Raw genomic sequence first — 9743 nt, 5'->3', positions numbered from 1 at the left:
GGGAGCCAAGGACCGAAGGAGGCTCACGCTCCTCTGGGTGGGGGAGTCCGGGCCGCTGGCCGTTAGGCAGGCGGGGGCGCGCGGTGAGGGGCTCCGGTAGAGCTGCACTTACTCGTGTCTGCGCCGCTCCCTGGTCCGGGCGTCCTGCCATGGGGACCGACTCAGTCTCCAACTTCCCTTCGCTCAGAACTGGTCCTCGGGCGCTCAGGCGTCCCTGCGCCTTTGCCTGCCCTCGCACCTGCCTCGCTCATGCCTGCGCAGTCGCTGGGGATGGGGCGGGACCTCGCGGCCACCTTCCACCCTCAACACCCCTGACCTGGATATTCCTGTTTATTTTTAATTTACTGTGTTTTACTTGGGATCAAAACTTTTAAAATAAATAGCAAGGTTTCTTATCTAACATAATTTATGATTTATAGATGTGCCTTTTCTAAGAGTTTCGTCTTTTTGTAAGATTTCTTTAAGATCATTATTTGTACTTGGTCAACTGACCATCGATTTTCAGTTAGTAACACATTTATTTCGTGTGGAGTTTTCACTGGTGTTGATTATTTTCCCTAAAAATCACCATGATGGCCCATGTGCCCCTAGTTCAAACTGTGGGTGTCCAAATAGGCCTACTTCTTTGATGACAGATATTCTTTTTTTGACAGATACTCAGTTTTGATCCACCTTTTTGAACTGTTTTCCCAAAGTGTCCACCCTCTGGTCTCTCCACTTCATTAGAAAATAGAAAAGGACTTTCTCTCATCTGCTTCCAAGGTCCAGGCAGATGAAAACAATCAAATGGTTCCCAGTCACCTCCTGAGGAACTGAATCTTTCCCTCTCAAATATCCTAGTTAGAAACCACATCTCTCATTTCTCTGGGAACAAAGAAACATAAATAAAAGAGAGTTTGTGGTGGGGAGATGAACAACTCATCTGAAAATGATTCTGTCTTGAACTCTTCCTCCTGGTATTTAGTGTAGGAAAAGAGCACTGAATTTCATCTAAGCATGAGAAATTTGACAGGTCAATATTCATATCCATTAAACAATTACTCTAGCACAAGTGGATAACAGTAGTTTTTAGAGTTATACTACTCTATAACACATTATAACATGACACAATTTACTTATGTTTCTCTTGGTGTATATCAGGTCTTTTAGAGCATCATCAGAGACAGGTTGACATTCAGCAACCATGCTGACTTCAGAGAAAAAAACATTTCTTTTTATGCCATCAAGTTTAAAATTAATTGTTCAAGGAAAGCAACACCATTAAGATGGGCTTCCCTGGTGGCTCAGTGGTTAAAAATCTCCCTGCCACTGCAGGAGACACAGGTTCGATCTCTAGTGTGGGAAGATCCCATATCCCTTGAAGTAACTAAGCCCACGCACCACAACTATTGAGCCTGTACTCTAGAGCCTAGGAACGGCAACTACTGAGCCCATATGCGGCAACTACTGAAGCTGGAACAAACGCTCTGGACCCCAAGCTCCACAACAAGAGAAGCCACCGCAACGAGAAGCCCACGCACCGCAACCACAGAGTAGCCGCTGTTTACCACAACTAGAGAAAAGCCTGTGCAACGGAGACACAGTACAACTATAAATGAATAAGTAAAATTATTTCTACAACAGGTAGTCATGTCGAACTTATCCTTGTTCGTATAATTATTGCCTTGTCAATTAAAGCCCATCATTAAGCTTTAGCTCCATAGAATATTCTGACATTAGATCCTGAAGGGAATCAGAGGTGATCTCTGAGCCCTAGAGTGGAGAGTCACACAGCAGGACAATTAAGGAGGCCAAAGCGCACAAGAGGAGTCAGAGCAGATGGTGAGATCTGATCTGAGAAATACCCAGGACCAACTGCATCCTGTCTGAGAGGTACTGTGGGAAGGCCAGCGGGTATACAAGGCCTGGCAGGTGAGGAGGCAGCTGATTTATGATGACCTCCTATTGGGTCTGGGAGAATCCCAGTTTCAAATACATTCTCAAATCTTTCAGCTCCTGATCCCAAATGTATTTATTCAGCAGTACTGGCACATTGCCCAGTACTGGGCTGGGGGGCTATAATACTCAAAATCAAGGTGCAGTCTCTGCTCCCAGATGGCTGAGCAATGGTTATAATAGAATGAAGGTTGTTGGAGGCAGAGTACCAGGTCATTAACATCATAACCTTCTCTCTCTCCCACAATTATTACAACCATCACTCATTATCTTAACCCTGATGCTCCTTAAAATAATCAAAATTTTATTAAAGTTCCCCCAGGAAGGTAGACTCAGTGCTTTGGAGATAGGAGACATTGTGGCCCTGACCCTGGCTGTGCTGAGCAGATCTCCCAGTTTGGACGACTCCCACTGAGACCTACTGCTCACCTTCACACTGCCTCCCACTGTCTTATAAGCAGCCCACTTACTACTGAAACATGACAAAGAAGTAGGGACATGATTGAAAAATATCTGATATGTTACATGGATTATCAAAAGATAGGTTACACAGATGTTTACAGATGGATACAGAGAGGAAGGGACAGAGGTGGACAAAGAAGCGGATTGGACACATAATTTTACATGTCTACATGTCACAAGGTAAAACTTAGTCAGTGGTTCACTTTATGTTATTTTTAGTGAATTTACATTAACTTCCAAATAAGATTAAAGAAGAAAAGCAATTCAATGTACCTTAAAGAGGTCCTATAAGTTTATAAAACATGTTCTGATGGAAGCTAACTTGGATCAGTTTTGAATGGGACAGTGTTTGTCAGAAGCACCCACACCGCCCTCTGGTGGCTTTTTGAGAAATGGCAGGAGTGCTGCATGGCTCCATGATTTTTGTCAGCTAAAGAAGCCAACATTTACACTTGCCACATTCACAATCTTACTGTTAGAACAAACCAAACTCTGTAAGGCTCAGTGTTTTGAGGATGTCTGTCTTTACACTGTCTTGAGGCCTTGAGCCAGGCCCTGGGTCCACAGCGGAGAGGAGAGAGGAGGTTGCTGCCACCTCACGGGACCAGCAGAGAGATGGTGGGAACCTGCTAGGATCACCTGTCTATACCCAGCTCTGTGTGTGGTGGGGAGAAATTAGTCTATCAAATCAAAGCAATTTATGAAACTTTTGTTTATATTAATAAAACATTTTAGAAAATCACAAAACTATCATACAACATATCTGTATGATTTCATCTAAATTTACACAGAATTCTAAAAAATGGGATTACCTTACCTTATTGGTCTCTTTTTCACTTAATATGAGTAGTTATTCCATCCATTTGTAATTTTAGGAAATGTGAATTTAATGGCTGCATAATATTTAAGAAAATTGGAGATTTAAGTGAACATTTCATGCAAAAATGGACACAATAAAACACCATAAAAGACAGAAATGTAAAGACCTAATAGCAACAGAAGAGATTAAGAAGAGGTGGCAGGAAGAACTATAGAAAAAAGTCTTAATGACCGGGGTAACACTGGTATAGGCACTCACTTAGAGCCAGACATCCTGGAGTGTGAAGTCAAGTGGGCCTGAGGAAAGCTTACTACAAACAAAGCTAGTGGAGGTGACGAAATTTCAGTTGAGCTATTCAAAATCCTAAAATACAATGCTGCTAAAGTGCTGCATTCAATATATCAGCAAATTTGGAAAACTCAGCTGTGGCCACAGGACTGGAAAAGGTCAGTGTTCATTTCAATTCAAAAGAAGGGCAATGCCAAAGAATGTCCAAACTACTTGTAAAATTGTACTTGCTCCTCATGTTATCAAGATTATGTTCAAAATCCTTAAAGTCAGGCTTCAACAGTATGTGAACTGGGAACTTCCAGATGTACAAGCTGGGTATTGAACAGGCAGAAGAACCAGAGATCAAATTGCCAACACCATTGAATCATAGAAAAAGCAAGGGAGTTTCAGAAAAACAACTACTTCTGCTTCATTGACTATGCTAAAGCCTTTGACTGTGTGGATCACAACAAACTGTGGAAAATTCTTAAAGAGATGAGAATATCAGACCACCTTACCTGACTCCTGAGAAATCTGTATGTGAGTCAAAAAACAACAGCTAGAACCAGACATGGAACAAGGGACTGGTTCCAAATTGGGAAAGGAGTATGACAACATTATATATTGTCACCCTGCTTATTTAACTTCTATGCAGAGTACATGATGTGAAATGCCAGGCTGGATGAATCACAAGCTGGAATCAAGATTGCTGGGAAAATATCAACAACCTCAGAAATGCAGGTGATATCACTCTAATGGCGGAAAGTGAAGAGGAACTAACTAAAGAGACTCTTGATATGGGTGAAAAAGGAGAATGAAAAAGCTGGCTTGAAACTCAGCATTCAAAAAACTAAGATCATGGCATCTGGTCTCATTGCTATGCTATGCTAAGTCACTTCAGTTGTGTCCGACTCTGTGTGACCCCATAGACAGCAGCCCACCAGGCTCCTCCGTCCCTGGGATTCTCCAGGCAAGAACACTGGAGTGGGTTGCCATTTCCTTCTCCAATGCATGAAAGTGAAAAGTGAAAGTGAAGTCGCTCAGTCGTGTCGGACTCTCAGCGACCCCATGGACTGCAGCCTACCAGGCTCCTCTGTCCATGGGATTTTCCAGGCAAGAGTACTGGAGTGGGTTGCCATTGGTCTCATTACTTCATGGCAAATAGAAGGGGAAAAAGTGGAAGCAGTGACAGATTTTCTTTTCTTGAGCTCCAAAATCACTGCAGATGATGACAGCAGTCAGGAAATTAAAAGACACTTACTCCTTGGAAGGAAAGCTCTGACAAACCCAGACAGCCTATTAAAAAGCAGAGACATCAGTTTGCCAACAAAGGTCCACATAGTCAAAACTATGGTTTTCCACTAGTCATATACGGATGTGAGAGTTGCACTGTAAAGAAGGCTGAGTGCTGAAGAACTGATGCTTTTGAACTCTGGTGCTGGAGAAGACTCTTGAGAGTCCCTTGGACTTCAAGGAGATCCAACCATTCAAACCTAAAGGAAAGTAACCCTGAATATTCATTGGAAAGACTGATGCTGATGCTCCAATATTTTACCCATCTGATGCAAAGAGCCATTGGAAAAGACTGGGATCCTGGGAAGGACTGGAATCAAAAGGAGAAGGGGGCAGCAGAGGATGAGATGGTTAGATACCATCACCAACTCAACAGACATATATTTGAGTAAACTCCAGGAGGTAGTGGAATACCAAGGAACCTGGCGTGTTGCAGTCCATGGAGTCACAGAGAGTCCGACACAACTTAGCAACTGCACGATGACGACATAATATTCTTTATGGTCCCTTGTATCACAGGACCTGTTTCTATAGCTCCTGATACCAGCTTCTTTCATAATCATATCTTGTTCATCTCTGAAAGTGGAGTCCAAATCCTATCATTTCCAGGCAGTTTTCAAATCTAGAATCATTCTCTGAACTTTCAAAGCGGGTTCTCTAAATTCCTTTCTCCTAGGATGGCAGGCACTTCATACTCTGTTTTCTCTCCTGGGGATTCAGAACTCCTCCAAGACTGAGATGCTGCTCAATGAATTCTCAGGTCACTCTTAGCACAGTGCTTGGTGTATGGCAAACAGCCAATAAAGATTTGAAAGCTAATTAAATCGAAATGAATTACTCACTGTTGCTGACAACTTTGTTTTCCCTTCCTGGGGAGAACAGCTGGAAGACTTTCCAGTTTCTTTTGTGGCCACAGAAACTGATTGTGGCCAAAGCAGCAGCAGAGAAACTGTATCCTTCCAGAGCTGGCTCATTATAAGCTTCCATATGCATTTCTACATATTCTTACCCCCTTCTGCTGATGGATGTAGATGGGGATGAGGTCTTAGGGAATGGAGACGGTATAGGATCGGAGGAGTCTGGGTTCCTGAATGACCAACTGAAGGAGTCTCCCCAAAGTGAATACCCACCCAGCGTTGTGATGTGGGAATTACAGTGTTGTCCTGCTGAAATCTGGGGAGTTGTGTGGTAATTCAGCATAAACCATTATACACACAAGAATGCTAAGTATATGATCAAATTAAATTGCCCTTAATCTAGTACTTTTAAAATGACATACATCAGTTTTGTATTATTGATAGTTTTACCCTCCAATTTAACCCTGCTTTTCTGAATCAGTCATTTGACCTCAGAGAATATCAATTCCTCAACATTTTTTACTCTCAGCTTCATACACACTGCAATCAGAATTACAATATTTGAAAAATAATGTTGAGAAAGTACTTTCCAGAGAAAACTTCAGTAACTTTTAATTCCTTGATTCTGTTTTGAAAACATAGCATAGTAAACTACTTGTAGTTTATCCATATTTATTTCTAATTAACAAAGTATTTTAGTTGGGATTAATTTTTAACAAATAAATAGCAGGTTTCTTGTCCACATCACAGCTGAATGACTAAATTCTCTCAGGAGGATTTCTCTACTGACCATAGTTTGTACTCAGTCAACTGACCTGGATCAAATACCAGGTATTAAAAATCTTCAGAATGTTCTTTTTCTTTCATTACTTTTCAGCCAATAAGCATTTGACCACGTGGATTTTTCTATGGCCCGGATTATTTTTACTAACAACAAGCTACATGTTGTTGCAAAAGACCTTAAGGTCCAAATGTTGGTATCTAATTAGTCTGTTCCTTTGAAGACAGTGATTCACTTTTGCTCCAACTTTTGGAAAACTTGCCCCAAAAAGCTCCACCACCCTCCCATTCTGCCCACTTCACCCATTACAGAAGACTGTTTTCTCAGTGTTACTTCCAAGGTACAGGCAGATGAACGTTTATACAATGGATTCAGGTACCTGCCTGGGAACTGAAAGGATCTTTTCCATTCAAATATCCTGGTTAGGAACCATGTTTCTAATTTCTCTGGGAATTAAGAAACAGCAAGGAAAGAGGGTACATGGTTGATAAATGAACGTCAATTCATCTGAAAATCACTCCATCTCCTCCCCTTCCTCTTGGTGTTCAGTGTAGGGAAAGAGCCCTGGTCATTGCCATGTGGCTATTACTCTTTTTCTCTTCAAAGAGACAAGCCATTTCATTGAGGACACTATTTCACCAAACTCAAAGCTGGAATTCCTTTTATGTACCAGATGCCTATCTTTATAATATATGCCATTATCTTCAACAGTGAAATGATATGCTTTATTTCTCATTACAGAGACCAAACTGCTATAGCAAAAGTCACTCCTGAGAGTTCTATGTGGAAATTTGCTAACTTGAGAAAAAATTTCTGTAGAAAAAGACAACCCATCTCTGTGTTACAACGCATTGTTCCTTGCACCAATCACTAGTTTTAACTACAATCTATTATGATTTGAAGCATGCTAAATAAGCAGATTGTAGCATATTCAAAAGCAGAGACATTACCTTACCAACAAAGGTTTGTCTAGTCAAAGCTATGGTTTTTCCTGTGGTCATGTATGGATGTGAGAGGTGGACTGTGAAGAAGGCTGAGCACCGAAGAATTAATGCTTTTGAACTGTGGTGTTGGAGAAGACTCTTGAGAGTCCCTTGGACTGCAAGGAGATCCAACCAGTCCATTCTGAAGGAGATCAGCCCTGCGATTTCTTTGGAAGGAATGATGCTAAAGCTGAAACTCCAGTACTTTGGCCACCTCATGCAAAGAGTTGACTCATTGGAAAAGACTCTGATGCTGGGAGGGATTGGGGGCAGGAGGAGAAGGGGATGACAGAGGATGAGATGGCTGGATGGCATCACTGACTCGATGGACGTGAGTCTGGGTGAACTCCGGGAGCTGGTGATGGACAGGGAGGCCTGGCGTGCTGCGATTCATGGGGTCGCAAAGAGTTGGACACGACTGAGCGACTGAACTGAACTGAACTAAAAAAATAACACATAAAAAACCACAGAACAAAACCCAAACTATTCTCAATAAAAATATCCATTTGCTGCAGCCAATCTGAGATTTAACCAGGATTAGGAACTAAAAAGCCTCTTGATGAAAGTGAAAGAGGAGAGTGAAAAAGTTGGCTTACAGCTCAACGTTCAGAAAACGAAGATGATGGCATCTGGTCCCATCACTTCATGGGAAATAGATGGGGAAACAGTGGAAACAGTGTCAGACTTTATTTTCTTGGGCTCCAAAACCACTGCAGATGGTGATTGCAGCCATGAAATTAAAAGATGCCTACTCCTTGGAAGAAAAATTATGATCAACCTAGATAGCATATTCAAAAGCAGAGACATTACTTTGCCAACAAAGGTCTGTCTAGTCAAGGCTATGGTTTTTCCTGTGGTCATGTATGGATGCAAGAGTTGGACTGTGAAGAAAACTGAGCGCCGAAGAATTGATGCTTTTGAACTGTGGTGTTGGAGAAGACTCTTGAGAGTCCCTTGGACTGCAAGGAGATCCAACCAGTCCATTCTAAAGGAAATCCGTCCTGGGTGTTCTTTGGAAGGACTGATGCTAAAGCTGAAACACCAATACTTTGGCCACCTCATGTGAAGAGTTGACTCACTGGAAAAGACTGATGCTGGGAGGGATTGGGAGCAGGAGGAGAAGGGGACGACAGAGGATGAGATGGCTGGATGACATCACCAACTCAATGGACATGAGTTTGAGTAAATTCCGGGAGTTGGTGATGGACAGGGAGGCCTGGCGTGCTGGGATTCATGGGGTCAGACAAGACTGAGAGACTGAACTGAACTGAACTTTGATACTTTAAACTGCAACACTGCATACCAGAATGCCATGAAATAAACATTTCTCCTGATTTGTATATCATTTCCTCCTAATGCAAAATTTAACCCACTCCCCACCCCCCCAAAAAAAATTCAAAAATCTCAAATACAGCCAACCAACAACAAAAAACCAAAGAAATGCCCCAAAACCAAACAAAAAACCAAAGAAACCACGCCCATTACTATAACTAGAGTTCTCAAATATTTTAGCGTCTATGGTAACTGCTCAAAGAAGTATTTTTTAAATGCTCATTTAACTTAGAAGCTTCCCTAGTAGGTGAAGAATCTGCCTGCAATGCCGGAGACTCGGGTTTGATTCCTGGGTCGGGAAGATCTGGAGAAGCAAATGGCAACCCACTCGAGTATTCTTGCTTGGAGAATTCCACAGACAGGGGAGCCTGAATGGCTACAGTCCATGGGGTCGCAAGAGATGGGACACGACTTACCGACTAAACCGTCACCATTTAACTTAAGAGCAGTGCAGCTTCGCCAAAAGTCGCCCTGTTGCTTGAAAAGCCTAATGCAATCGAGAAAAACTGTTCACCATACCCCAAAACATAAAAAGGCGGAAATAGCTTTATTTCAAACTTTTCTTAGATGTTAGTATGTCACAAATTGCCCTCCAGGAAGCGCTCTGTTAGTCACAGTCAGTCAATAAAGCCTGAAAACGCTGAAAGTGAACTTTAACCTTTTGTAGCCGACCCTCCAGAAGGCTTTAGGAAAGAGCACCGAGTCCCATCTGAACACCCGCTGCCGGGGGCCAGCGAACAGGATCCCCGAGCTGTGCGCCCCCATCACCCACGCGCATCCCAGGAGCAGAGATCCCTTCACACCTGCGGACCCACCGCGCCCGACACGCACGCCCGGCGGCCCCAACTTCGGGCTCCTCGGCGGTACCTCCCACTCCCGGATCCGCGAGCCCGCGGCGACTACAGGGCCCAGGCGGCGTCCGCAGACCCAGAGGCCGCCCCCCGCGCGGTCGTGGGGCAGCCCCGCCGCAAGGAGACTCGAGGGGCCCGAGCAGGGAGGCTGCGAGCGCG

The 9743-nt window shown here is 43.2% G+C and overlaps 1 pseudogene; it reads left to right on the top strand.

The window, feature by feature from the left end:
* LOC105003151 overlaps positions 1-9743 on the top strand; it is a 10625-nt pseudogene that overhangs the window by 307 nt on the left and 575 nt on the right.

Source organism: Bison bison, unplaced genomic scaffold, assembly GCF_000754665.1.
Source record: "Bison bison bison isolate TAMUID 2011002044 unplaced genomic scaffold, Bison_UMD1.0 scf7180017864462, whole genome shotgun sequence".
Taxonomy (NCBI): domain Eukaryota; kingdom Metazoa; phylum Chordata; class Mammalia; order Artiodactyla; family Bovidae; genus Bison; species Bison bison.
This window is presented reverse-complemented; position numbering and strand designations above follow the sequence as displayed.